Genomic DNA, 13,054 nt, shown 5'->3' with positions numbered 1-13,054 from the left:
CCCCCCGGCCACTGCTTCCCTAGGTTGGGTCCTAAGTGGGGTGGAGATGATGCTTCCAAGTTCAAAACACTGTGTCCTCTTTCTGCTCAGCCAGAAGACCCATCTAGCCTCCCTTGTAGTTAGGTTGGGATCATGCACCTGAATTCAGGCACACAGAATAAGTGGGGAGGGGCCCTTTAAAAACATCCTGTATGATCCTGTGGTTCTCTCTCCTTGCCGTGGCAACCTCAGAGGCCACATCTCCCAGCTGGTGCAGCGATCTGACGGGAGAGGGCTGTTCCCACAGCGCTGGACTTGGCACGATTGGGACATAAATCTTTATTGTGTTAAGGCACTGAGATTGGCAGTTTGTTACCTAAAAGTCTAGTCTAGCCTGGTTGATACACGAAATCAGCCCCAACATTCCTACAAAACAACACAACCTCACATATTGTCAAGGAACCATCTCCTTCCAGCTGGTGAGGATGGAGATGAGAAGGGCTGGCATTCAGGTGGCCAGCGCCCCTGTGCCCCTGAGACGTGCCCAGAGGTGGCAGAGTGTGCTTGGGATCAGGTCAAAGGGGCCTCCTTGGCTCCAAGGACACCACTGATGCCGATCATACCTCTCAGCTTGCTGCCTTGGGCTGGGCCGCCTGCTAGACCACGCTGTGGTTCCCTCTTTCTCACAGCCCCGGTGTGTGGCAGGAAAGCTGGCCCAGCAGCTGCACCTGCGGAGGTCCCCACCCCGCTGCTCATCCCTTCAAGTCTCCTGAAAACGCCGGAGAGGAGATGGAAACTCAGGCAGCTGGAGGCCACACAATCTGGTCTCAGCCTCATTAAGTGTATCCAAAAAAAAGGTCAACTGTTCGCATGGCAGGTTTGGGTTCAACTTCATTCCTCAGTTTAATTTCCCCTTTCAAACTGATCTAAAGGAGAGTGCTGCCTGGTGTACCCTGGTGAGACGGCAGAGTGCCAGCACCAGAGGTGGCCATGTCAGTACTTCCTGCTGGGCTGTGGCCCCTGTGCCCACACGTGCATCCCGGGCGGTGGTGGGAGAGGCATCAGGAAGTGCTCACTGGGGCGGGAGGAGGCCCCCAGCGCACGAGGCATCTCAGACGAGACTGGTCAAGCAATCACAGACAAAACATGTAGAAACGCTTCCTTGTCACGGCGCACACCTGGTAGGCAGCCTATGAACTGGCAGAGCCTGGCTTGGGGCCCGGCACCGAGAGAGGAGGGAGTCTGGCCGCAGACATTCCCGAGCGTGTGGGGCTGTTTACCAGGAACCAGGGCTCGCACCTGGGTGGGGTTAGTGTGTGGTCAGCACCTTTTCAATTCCATGCACATGTGTGAAGAAAGAGCTCTAGGGTCTAGAAAATCCTATATTTGTGGGTGGAGGCAGGTCAGGCCGAGGTCCAGGGTAGAGATGTTTTGGGGCAGGTCCTGGGTTAAATCTGAAAAGTCGCCCAGAGGTGGCAGTTTTGCGTGTGAGACTTGGCTCTGGCCTCTGGGATCCTGAGTGGCAAAACTGTTTCTCCACCAAGAGTGCTGTCCTCTGCACCGTCCCAGGGATGCTGGGCTGACAGAGAGGAGGGGATACCCCTGGGGCGGGGGCAACCCCATTTTTCCTTGCCTGAAGCCACGTGCCTCCCAGTTCCTAAAATGCACGCACCTCCACCATATCACTTGGTGGCCCCCTGTGCAGACACCTGGGTTTCCACTTTTCAGAGCCAGACCCAGATCCAGAGAGGCTGAGCCTGGGCCCAGTGCACCGCTCGGGAAGCCGGTCCCAGCCCCTGGTTCCCAGTCCCTTCTCTCTGTACACACCTCTCCTCCCCCCAGGGAGAGTGAGGGGAGCAGAGGCCCTGCCTACAGAATCACAGCAAACGTGAAGAATGAGGTGAGCACGTCACTCTGGGATGCTCCTGATGGGCCAAAGTGCTGCTGTGAATGCACAACCATTGTTCCTGCACCACCCTTCCCCCACCCCCGCCCTGCCCCCGTCTCCCCGTTCAGAGCCTCAACACACACGGGCACACCCTGAGCCTAAGGACAGAGTCCCCCCAGCACCCCAGAAATGCAGCAGGGCCACACTGACCAGCTCCAGGGAGAATCACCACCGTCAAGCCCAACTACCTCAAAGCTGAGATGATCCCCTGGAAGCGTTACAGAGGCCACCCTGGTGTGCCCGGTAGCATCTCCGTGCCCCGTGAGGAAGGCCTTCTTTGTCCAGGGCTCCTCTCCAGGAGAGAGTGGAGGGTCTGTTCTTGCTGCCTCCGGTCCTGCGGGATGAGGTGCCAGCTCCTGTGAGGGCTCACCTGCTCACCAGAAAGGCTGTGTGCTCCCCTGGGAGGGGCCTTGGCCTGGGACCTCCACACACAAGCTTCACCCTTGGGCTTCCCTTCCATCCGGAGTGAATGGAAGTTGGAAGTCCGCTTCCCTGCCTACTGGGCACTGGGGACAATTCCTCAATGTGGCCAGCACCACTAGAGCACCAGGTGTGCAGGGACACAGGAGGGACCACCCGGTCCCCAGGCTCTTTCGATTCCCTTGGAGGAGTCGGCCGGGTTGCTAACTGGGATGAAAACCAAATGACAAAATTGCCCCAGCCCCTGACTTCCAGCTCCTACCCCAAACCTCCGCCCACTGCCTGTCCCTGGAACCCTTATCTCTCCTTCTCTGTGCTCCTGATGCCCAGATAGAAAGCATGGCCTGGGCCTCCACTCTGCACCCATCTTCCCTTGTCTTAGTTTTGCTGCAGCTGCTGAAAAGGAGTCATTCCACCTGTCTGGAATTTGATCCAAAGTTTTAGGTGTTGTTTATTTTATTTTTACATTTTCTATGCTGTGGTTAGGTTACCTCTATAATGATAGAAAAGTTAATGTCTCTACTTCGGAGTTGTATAAGAAATAGTCTGGTGCTATGGAGCCTACCCTATGCGTCCTCCCCCGCTGGGAAATATGGGCTCCACCCCAGTCGGTGCCTGGTTTAAGGTCCAGTTCAGACTCTGGAAAACATGCATAGAGCTGAACCCTTCCATGCTCAATGCTCCTGTCCGACCCTGAGAGCTGGGCAGGGCCCTGGTGTTGGGCACCTCTCTGGCCCTGGGCACAAGCTGGCCATTGAGCTGTTGGGTTTCAAGGCCTCCCTGCGAAGGGGCCCACACTCCTTGTTCTGTTCAGAGAAGCCATACCTAACTATCTGCCTGAGTCCAAGTGCTGGGCCTGGCCCCTCTGCTCTGCCAGCTCAGCCCTCGGTGACCACTCCAGGACTCAACCCGGGGCCCCTGGGCAGTGGAAAGAGAGCCGTGTAGAGAGTCAAGAGGGTTAAGTTTGACCCCCAGCACCACCCCTTACTAGCCCCAGGAACTCGGGGATGCTGCAGGTTATTCATCTGGAAAGCGGGGATGGACAGCCCTACCCGCCCCCAGGGCCTCTGTGAGGACCAAACTGCAAATCCTGTGAGCCCTCTGCACACGGGGAAAAGCCCTACCACTGGGTAATGAGCAGATCTGAGTTACAGGGCAGAAAAGGACAGGCCTGCAACTCCAAGGCCAACAGCAACCTGGCAAGTTTCTGGGATAAGGACAAAGGAGGCTGTGAACTACGAAGCTGTGTGGGTCTGTGTCTCACAGACTCCCCGAGACCTCTTGTGCTGGGGGGCGGCCAGGACCTTGCAGGGTGCTCCGTCACCCGGGGCCACTGGGAGACAACACAGTGGGGTGGAAGGAAGGTCATCCTCAGCTGAAGATCTGTGACCTAGGGGATCTCCTACTGCAAACCCTACAGCCTGCCTTGATGGATGGGCTTCTGCCTGAAGCTCAGGGGTGCCATGATGGGCCCAAGTCCAGGGCCTGAGGATGGCCTGGAGGAGGCAACCAGCGGACACCAGGCTCAGTCTTGCTGGCCGGGCTGTATCTCTGTAATTCAGTCTCATGTACACTTGCTGGATACCAGGTCAGCATCCTGCCCCACAGACTTGCCTCAACATGAATAATGCATGAATACATAATTAAGTACTGTGACTGTCACAGTCCTTTCCTTTGTATTGTCCATGTGGGGCTGGGGCCCAGGGGCCACTGTCCAGGAGCCCACGACACTCCTGAGGCCCCATGCTCGAGGACCAGAGTGCTGTGCAGCCCTGAACTCGCTGCAGGACGCGCTCCGTGCCCCCCACTATTGACGTGCCCCCCACTATTGTCATGCCCCGTGTGCACACGCTGTACCCGGGATCACAGGTGACTAACGACCCTTCCCTCCTTCCTATCATTAAGGCATGCGGAGGAGTGGGCGCTGGCTGTAAGGACCTGAAGGCGTGATTAATCCACAGGCCAGTGGGGAGCCCGCACTGCCTCCGGACAGGGGGCTGAGCGATGAGCCACGGCCTGTCTGGCCCCATAGGAAAACGTGTGATTGCCTCATCTGGGGGAGTTACACTGCCCAGTCGGCTGGAACAGTCGGTGCCCGTCTTTCTTATTTTCGTTTCCCTCTCTGCATCTTTTAGCCTTTCTTCTGGAGCAAAATAATCACCAGCAGCCGGAACACCATCTTGGCAAATACAATACAAAGGAATTCTACAGGTGCTTCTGGAGAAGCCGGCTTGGCCCTGACTTGGCACAGATGTCAGCAGGAGCTGGGGGCACCCCTCGGAAATGCCTCCCGGCTTCCTGGGGCTGCCTCGGCTCCCACCGAGCCCCGTCCCCACCGAGACCCCACTGACTTAGACGACTTGATTCTGGCTGAGGCTCGGGGGTGGGCCTGCTCCAGCCCCTCCTGCAGGAGGCGTCCCCTGACCAGCCCTTTCTCCTCTGAGCTCCAGAGGCAGGGCAACGACCCAGCGATGGGCTGGCACGTTCCACCGCCCAAGTGAGTGCCGCTCCTCAAGGGTGTGCTCCCTAAAGACAGGACCCCCCTCTGTTTTCTCCATGGAGCTGACCGGGCACAGGCTGGGCACCCAGGGACGGGACACAGGAAATGCTCCCAGATCAAAGTGGCAAGCCCTTTCCAGCTCGGAACACACGCTGAGGCAAGAGAGGCGCCCAGGGTGAAAAAAGCAAGGAGGCCACCCTCTCAGGCCTGGCCCTGAAAGTGCGGCCTCCTTACAGATTTCCTCATCCGTCTTATCCAGTCCAGTTCCTGCTCCTGGGGGCAGGTATTCCTCAGCGGCGAGCAGGTGTTCAGCACCTCCAAGTGGATATAAAATGTTCGGGTAGTGGGGGCCACGTGTAGGTGCCAGACTGGACCCAGGGCCCTGTTTCAAATCCTTTGGACCAGCTCAGAAGCCAAGGAAGCTCTGGAACATTCACAGGCTGACACCAGCCTCTTCCTGTTCTCAGCCAGAGGGGTGACCTAGGTGTGGTTTTATTGTTAGCTCCTTTCCTTAAATACCAAGGCCCCAGTGAACTGAACACAGCCACTGCTGTCATATTTCACCCCGGCTCTGAAAGGGCCTTTCTCTTCCACCTGCTTTGGGCATCCAGGAGGGACTACTGTCCTCCTGTGAATACCACCCGCCCCCACCCCCCGCCCAGCCATCACTGGTCACTCACTCAGCAGGGTAAGTGTGAAGGCTTCCCAGTCCAGGTGCCAGGCTGGGGTGGCTCATCCCAGCCACCGCTGCTTAGCTGCTGGCAGGTTCCACCAAGACCTGCTGCAGCTCCAGGGCCTGGACCCAACCAAGCAGCTTCTACCAGGCCCTCCAGGCTGGGGGGAGAAGGGAGTCAGGGATGCGATAGCTCAGATGAGAAACCAGGGCAGTGACACCTGACCTCCGCTTCCCTTCCCCAGGGGGCATCAATCTCTGTAACAGAGGGCTTGAGGGTGTCATCTTTACTTTTAAAGGAAGACAGGGAACGTGCTTTCTCTACCACCAGCTAAATCTGCGTGTATTTCCTACATCCTGGCTCATCCAAAGCTTTGGGGGAGACACAACTAAGCAGACCCCAGACCAGTGAATGGACTGGCTCAGGGGAGGGCAGGGAGGGAGCCCCTGCATTAAAGGTCCAGTGGTGGTCACGGCAACAACAGCATGACCTTGTAGGGCCACAGTGCTTACCCTTCACAAGGGTCTTCAAAAGCACCACATCATTTCCTTCTCACAACATCCCAATGGTGTAGGCAGGGATGTATTGACACTGGCTTTCATAAGTGGGGGCGATGAAGAGGAGAGGATGAAGATGAGGGCCTGGATAGTGGCCTAAGCACCCCCTGCCCAAGTGCAGTCTGTGGATCTGCAGGATTGGCTCCACCTGGGGGCTTGTTAGACTGCAGAATCCCAGGCCCAGCCTCAGCACCACCGAGCTGAAATCTGCGGTTTTCACAAGATCCCCCGGGAGGACCTGAATGCAGGTAGAGCCTGAGACACACCAGCCTAAGATCCGCCCATTAGCAGGACCAGAGTCGGCCCTAGGACCCCGGCACTCTGATGCTCCTACGGTGCTCGCCACTGCACTGTGGTCCTCGGACGGCCCCGGGGGGCAGAGGTATTTTGGAGAAGATCCACATACCATAATTACAGGGCTTAATACATGACCTAAAAAGACAAATGTTTCAAAATGCTTTTCTGATGATAGGTTTCCAGAAAAATGCCACCAATTCCTTTTCTGGGCCCAATTTCTAACGCAAAAAGCAATCTCCCTGCCTCGGAAAGGTGGTATCCAGTGCCTGTGTTAGAGGAACAATATTAAAAGAACAAGCCTCCCACTTCTGTCCCTTCCCGTGTGCACCTTTACTTTGAGACATTCTGGCTGTGGGTTTTGATGCAGTAATTTTTTTTTCAAAAAGGCACACATGATTCAGAGCCTTTTCTCATGGGACTAATTGACTAGGCATTTGTGCTATTGCTACTGGTGTAAATCGTTATAATGGTGATAATGAAAAATAAAAAAGATATTGGAAATGACAGTTGGCAGCATAATATCAGCATAAACTGAGGGAAGAAGGGAGGTGTGTATAAATTAGGGGCTCGTAAACATCAGGATTGATGAGGCAGCTACGGCGGGCGGGTATGGTTTGATGGCATAGAGGACAATTACCCAAAGTTATCATGACGAGGAACCATCTTTGCTCCTTCTGACTCCCTGTTCTTGGTGGCTTCACAGAGAATGGAAACACTAGAGCCTGGAGCCTGCTTTCCCACGGTCCTGCAAACACACGATTGCAGAATTGGGAGCTAGACTTTGCAGTTACTTCCCTTCTCTAAGCAGGCCTCCTGCTCTCTCACAGGCTGCCTCTGGCACGCCTGATTATTCCGAATCTTGCAGAATTGACTAATTCAACAAGATGTCTCTTCACAGCAAATGGTGTTCATCAGTGACCCAAGCTGATGGATGAATCCTACTCGGTGCCTGGAGCCAGACCTAGCAGCAAGAGTTGTGAAGAAGAAAGACTAATACTCGCTCTCTATTTGGCTGCCAAAAATGCTCTTGCAATTTGCTCTCTTCTAGACAAGGGTCTATTCAAAAGTCTATTTGGAAACATTAGGGAACGGCCATCACATGGCTGGCAGATCATACTGCCTGTGACAGGATATTATCTTCCTTGGGAGAGACTTGACTGCTTTTTTATTCCACTGAGTAAGTAGTGTCTGGGCTGATGGCTGCAGAATTGCCCCAAGGGCTGGGGACATTAAAATCCCTGTCCAGAGTGAATGCAGAGCCAACAGCCACTTCAGCAGCAGGACTTGTGGCACCTTCACCGGCGCTGGCGTGAGCATGCAGCTCTCTCTTCTCCATCTCTGGGGGCTCCTGCTTATCCAGAACCCCTTCCTGGGAAATTAAGAGGTAGCCTTCTTCCTCTTCTGGGGCTCCACTTTCACGAGTCAGGACTCTGCCCCCTTTTGCCTCCCAAGCAACCCCTTAGGCACGCTCTTGATTAATACACGTTCTGCCCTTTCCTTGTCAAGTCGTATCAAATTTACTGACCACCTCTTGCCTTCATGATGCCTGGCTCTGTGCAAGATCCTGAAAGCAGGCAAGGATGGGGCAAGGTTCTGGCTTTCGTGGAAAGTAGCACTGTCAAGAGGAAAGCACACAGTAAGGATACAGAAAGCACGAGCACCCGTGGGCTCAGGGGAGGGAGTGGTTGTTCTGGGCTGGAGCAGGCAGGGTGGCTCAGGGTGGCGCTGGAGCCCAGGGTGGCTCAGCTTCCTGGGGCTTCATTCATTTCAGAGAACAGACTGTATTTGAGCTAGGACAGTGTGAGGGTGGGCATGTGGGAGAGGAAATAAATGCCAAGGATGGAAGTCTCAGCTTTGCCCGCCATGCATCCGGCCCACTGAGCTCATCCCAGACGTGGGCTATAACACCCTCTCCCCAAGAGAGAGAGGTCCCTAAAAAGCCTTTGCTTCGGCTTTGGGAGCTGAGGACCCACACTGCTCACTGGGGCTTCCTCCATGATCAACAGGGGAGGGGAGGAGTGTTTTGGGCCACTTGGGAGAGACTTTTGTCCCCTGGTTCTGGCCACTGACACTTTGCTTCGGCCACTCTCCTGCTCACCTCTCTCTCAAGGACCTGGCTTATCTCAGACCTCAGAGCCTCCTCTACCTTCATTTTGGGAGCTGCTGCCCTATCTTGTTGTACTTGCTTCAGCTTTTCACTGTCTTTATTCTATGTCTGTATTTTTAATTAAATTAAATTAAAAGCAAACAAACAAACAAAAAACCCCAAACAACTACCCAGACCAGAGGGCAGCCTGTTTCGAGGTCGTGTGTTTTATCACCACCCAAGCATGCAAACGAGGCAGCCTCTGTTGACAAGTTCACGTCTCCAGTGCAGAGCTGGCTGTTTGAACAGCTTGTGTGCAGTAATTGAGACATAGATTTTTGTTGCTTTTCTGTTTATTTTTAGATTAACCAAGCAGGGACACTTGGCTTCTAGGCTGCCACTTCCACCCTGTCGGGCACCCTGGGACCGCTGGCCCCATGCCCACCAGCAGCAAGGACCACCATATTCCCTCTGGGTTCCCCCTGCCCTGGGTTTGTTCTGCTTCTAACTCTGTGTTTGACCTTCACCGTGACCCTCAGGGCTCAAGGCAGGGAAGCTGATGAATGCAGGCTGACTGCTGGCTGTTCCCTAACCCCCAAGTCCCCGAAGACCGTCTCCCCACAATGCTGGACTCTCACAGCCACTCTGTGGTCAGACACCCCCTTGGACAACAGTGTTACCCGAGGCACAGAGCGTTAGGGCAGAGATGGAACTAGGATCCAGACCTGCCATTCCCAGGGCAAGGGGGCTCCAACGAGGGAAAGGCCACAGGGCTCAGAGAAGATTCTCCCAGGGTTAGTTTTCTATTTGGGCCACTTAAAAAATTTATGTTTGCATTCACCTGGATAAGTGAGTTAGGCTACGATGATAAATAGCCAATCTCAGTGGCTTAACGACAATTGTGTGCTTTTCACTCATGCTACCCGCTCACCACTGGTCACTTGGGGCCCCTGCTCCAGGTCATCCTTCTTCAGGACCCAGGCTGAGAGAGTGCCCCTCACCTGGGCTCTGCTGGCCACGGTGGCAGAGGAAAAGAGGGTTTGGGGAATCACACACACTGGCTCTTAAAACTGTCCCTTGAAAGGGACATGTGTCCTTCCTGCTCTCACGTCATTGGCCAAAGCAAGCCACGTGGCCATGTCTAACTTCAAGCAGGTAGAGGAGTGCAACCCTATCATCTGCCCAGAAGAAGAAACAGTTATGGGGAAAAGACAGAGATGAAGGGGTGTGTGTGTGTGTGTGTGTGTGTGTGTATAGAGTGCCCAGCCTGGGCTAAGTTCTCCTCCTCTGAACCCTACAGCATCCCTGAATCCCTCTATCTCACCAGGAGCCACATTCGCTTGACACGCTATGATTTTTGTCTTCTCGTCCCACAAGCCTGGCAGCTCCCTGAGCACAGAGCCTGCCTCCTCCTCCTCCTCATCTCACTGTCCCAGTGCCCCCCACCCCAGGTTGGGCATAATGGAGGGGCTCCCTGAAGTTTACTGGGCTGAACCGTCCCCAGGGCTGCAGCATGAGCAAAAAGGACAAGACATGTACAAGGGTCCTGAGACCACTTTCTTCTCCCAATGGTGTATCTCCACCTCTGCATGGCTTGAGGCCTTATTCTGTGCCACCTCTTCCCAGAAGCCTTCCTGGACCATTCAGGCAGCAGGGATAGCTGCTCCAGGCCTCCCCGCCGCCCACCCCTGCACTCAACACTGCTCTTCTTATTGCAGATCCTGTGAAATGATAATCGTGTAACGGGCTTATTAAACAGGTTGAACTCAGTGGGATATCAGTAGCAAACAGATTTCTTTTTCTCCTACTACTTCCCTTCAAATCTACCCTGTCGGACCCAAACTGCTTTTTTTTTTTGGTCACTTTTGGGTGCTACTCTATTGTTATTACTGTTGCTGCTGCTACTTCTACTACTGAGAGCTGATGCTTACTGAGCATTTACTGTGTGCCTGGCATTGTACTGAGGGCTGTCCACGCATCAGCCCTTTTAGTCTTCAGAACAAACCTCTGAGGGGGGTACTTATAATGTTTAGCTGAAGCACGGAGGGGTTCAAGTAGCCTTTGTGGTCACACACCTAGTCACTGGCAAGGTCAACTCTAAAAACAATCTCATCCTCAGCTTCTCCTTAGCTAGGTCCAATCTTTTATCGGAACTTTGATCTCATAGCCAGTTCAAAGTTTCTCCCCTTGGCCCAGCCCCCGATGACCCAGGCTCAGCATCCTGTAATGGGGGTGGGGCGGGTGGGATGTGACACTCTCCGGGTGCTGCCTCTTTGTCACTCACTAACTGCTGCTTCTGGCTTCCCCAGAGTGCCCAGGAGGGAGGCTGAGAGGACAAAGGCAAGGTGTGACCAGAGCACTGCAAGCCTGCGGAGGTGGCCTCTGGGTGGCGGAGACCCAGTGGGCACTGTTGTGAGTCCTTTTGCCGGAGCTGCCCGGATGGTCTGGCTGTGTTCAGTGTGCTCCCTGAAGGGCTCTGACAGCTCACCCCCTGCTGAGCTGTCCTCCTGGGTGGGCTCTCCCAAGACGGCTCAAATCTGACTCCCTTGTGCATTGTCCACTCTGGAAACATGAGCGGGACGTTACCTTGACCGGCCACCTCTGGCCTTGCAGAGTCAGGCACAGTGCTGGTGTCTGGTTACATCCTCCCAAATGCTCCAGTCTCAGGGCGGCACCAGGTCCCGCGGAGGTAAGGCTTGGGTTGATGGCTGGGGGGCGGGTACGTCCCCAGGAGGGGAGGGAGAAGCCTCAGCACCCCTCCCTAGGGTAACGCTCTTCTCAGGAAGGATATTCCCTGTAGTCATCACAAGGTTTTTTAATTTTGGGGCTGGGGGAGATTGGGGGGGTCCTGGACTACCTAGCTCCCCTTTTAACGTGGGGGTCCTGAGCACATTTCACGCTCAACCTTGTGCCTCATCTGAGACTCCAGGACAACAGGAATGGTCACATCAAACATCCTGCAGTACCTGATTCAATCCTCCTCCAGCTCAGTTCTGGTCTCCGAAAGGAAGCCTTCCTGACGACGCCAGGTTACTCTGCTGCTTTACCCTTTGGCCCCGCTCTCTGCCAGCCCTTGTTCTGCAGGGTCCCATGTGCCTGGTCACATACTAAGCTCCGAAAACACTCAGCATCGGGCACTCCCCATTGGCTGCCCGGGTGGAAACCCTACTTAACCCACCCTACTTTGCCCCCAGTCACATTTGTGCAGACCCCAGCTCTACGGGGGCTCAGTCCCAGGGTCTACTGAGGGCAAAGGAGTGGGCATCCTGAGGACAAATGGGGATGACAGGGTCCGGGCCACTGAATGGGTGCTGCAGAGCTGAGCTGTCTGTGGGCCAGATCTCAGCTGCAGAGGCCCCTGGAAAAGGGAGTGAGATGACCATCTGCTCCTGGCTCCGCCCAGCCCAGTCTGCAGGCACAAGCAGTCCATTAAGAGAGGGCTGGCCTGTAGCGGCACCCAGAGCAGGGCTGACACCCCACTGTCTGGGGTTCAACAAAGAATGCTGCAGAGGTCTGGGCTTGGATGGGGAGGAAGTGGGGGGAGTCCCTGCCTGAGGCTGGGGGGACTCTGGTGTCAGATACCAGCCTGGCACCACCAGGATGGACTTCTGCGGCCAGAATAAAAGCAGCTCAGTATAGCTCAAGCCAGAGGAAAGGACTGACCTGGCATGCACTCCCTGGCTGCCCAGGAAATGACCTGTCCCCAGGAGCAGCGTGCTCACCCCACAGCCTCCAGGGCTGCCCACCCACGGGAAGTACCGGGTGACTCTCACCGTGAAGCAGAGACACAGGTGCCAACACCCCCTGTGCCTGCATGGGCATCACTTTCTACACCCCTGAGCCTTTGCTGGCATCAGCCTCCTGATCAGGGGACCTCCCTCTGTTGTGCTGACCCTGCCTCACCCAGCTGCAAGGAAACAACGGGGAGGAGAGGCAAGGAGCATTTATCGAGCACCTGCAGCATGCCTTCCCTCTGCAAGCCACTTCAGTGAGTCCTAGCCCTGCGTCTGTTTTACAGAGGGGGAACCATCTCCGAGATTAGGTGGCTTGTTCAGGGCCACAAACGGAGGATGTGGTGGTGCCACGAGGAGAGCTCTTGTATTTCTGCTCTTTCCACATCCCCTCTGGGCCTCACTTCTGGACTCAAGTTCCCTGCCAGCCTGGCCCTGCAGGTCCTTTGCCTCCAACTCATGACGCTTCTTATATGTCTAACCGCCTTGATTGATGGCTCTGAGTTACCTCCTGACCCCACCACTTCTCCCCATCTCCATCCTGGCCACCCTGGTCTGAGCCGCCATCGTCTCTCACCTGGGTTTCTGCCAGGGCCTCCTAGCTCAGCTGCCTCCTTCATCTCCTACCCTCACTCAGCGTATTCTCCACACAGCAGCCTGAGTGATCCTGATAAAACCTGAGTCAGACCATCTCTCTCTTCTGCTCAAGTCCCTGCAATGGCCTGCATCTCACCCTGAGAAAAAGCCAAACCCTTACAAGGTCTGTGAAGCCTGGGGCCCACTTCCCTCTCTTACTTTATCTCCCCCACCCCCACTACCGACAACTCTGCTCTAGCACACTGGCCTCCTTGCTGCTCTTCCA

At 55.2% G+C, this 13,054-nt stretch overlaps 1 protein-coding gene across 6 annotated transcripts in view; it reads right to left on the bottom strand.

Annotated features, from left to right (window-relative positions):
* KLHL29 (kelch like family member 29) overlaps positions 1-13,054 on the bottom strand; it is a 312,456-nt gene that overhangs the window by 147,266 nt on the left and 152,136 nt on the right. For 3 of the 6 annotated variants that reach the window (XM_061210440.1, XM_061210441.1, XM_061210442.1), the window contains one exon: positions 7,013-7,990. The exons of the other annotated variants lie outside the window; for them this stretch is intronic. The gene's annotated coding sequence lies outside the window, so the exon portion shown is untranslated. The remainder of the gene's footprint in view (positions 1-7,012; positions 7,991-13,054) is intronic. 6 annotated transcript variants of the gene reach the window in all.

The sequence above is a fragment of the Eubalaena glacialis genome, chromosome 14 (assembly GCF_028564815.1).
Source record: "Eubalaena glacialis isolate mEubGla1 chromosome 14, mEubGla1.1.hap2.+ XY, whole genome shotgun sequence".
NCBI classification, from domain to species: domain Eukaryota; kingdom Metazoa; phylum Chordata; class Mammalia; order Artiodactyla; family Balaenidae; genus Eubalaena; species Eubalaena glacialis.
This window is presented reverse-complemented; position numbering and strand designations above follow the sequence as displayed.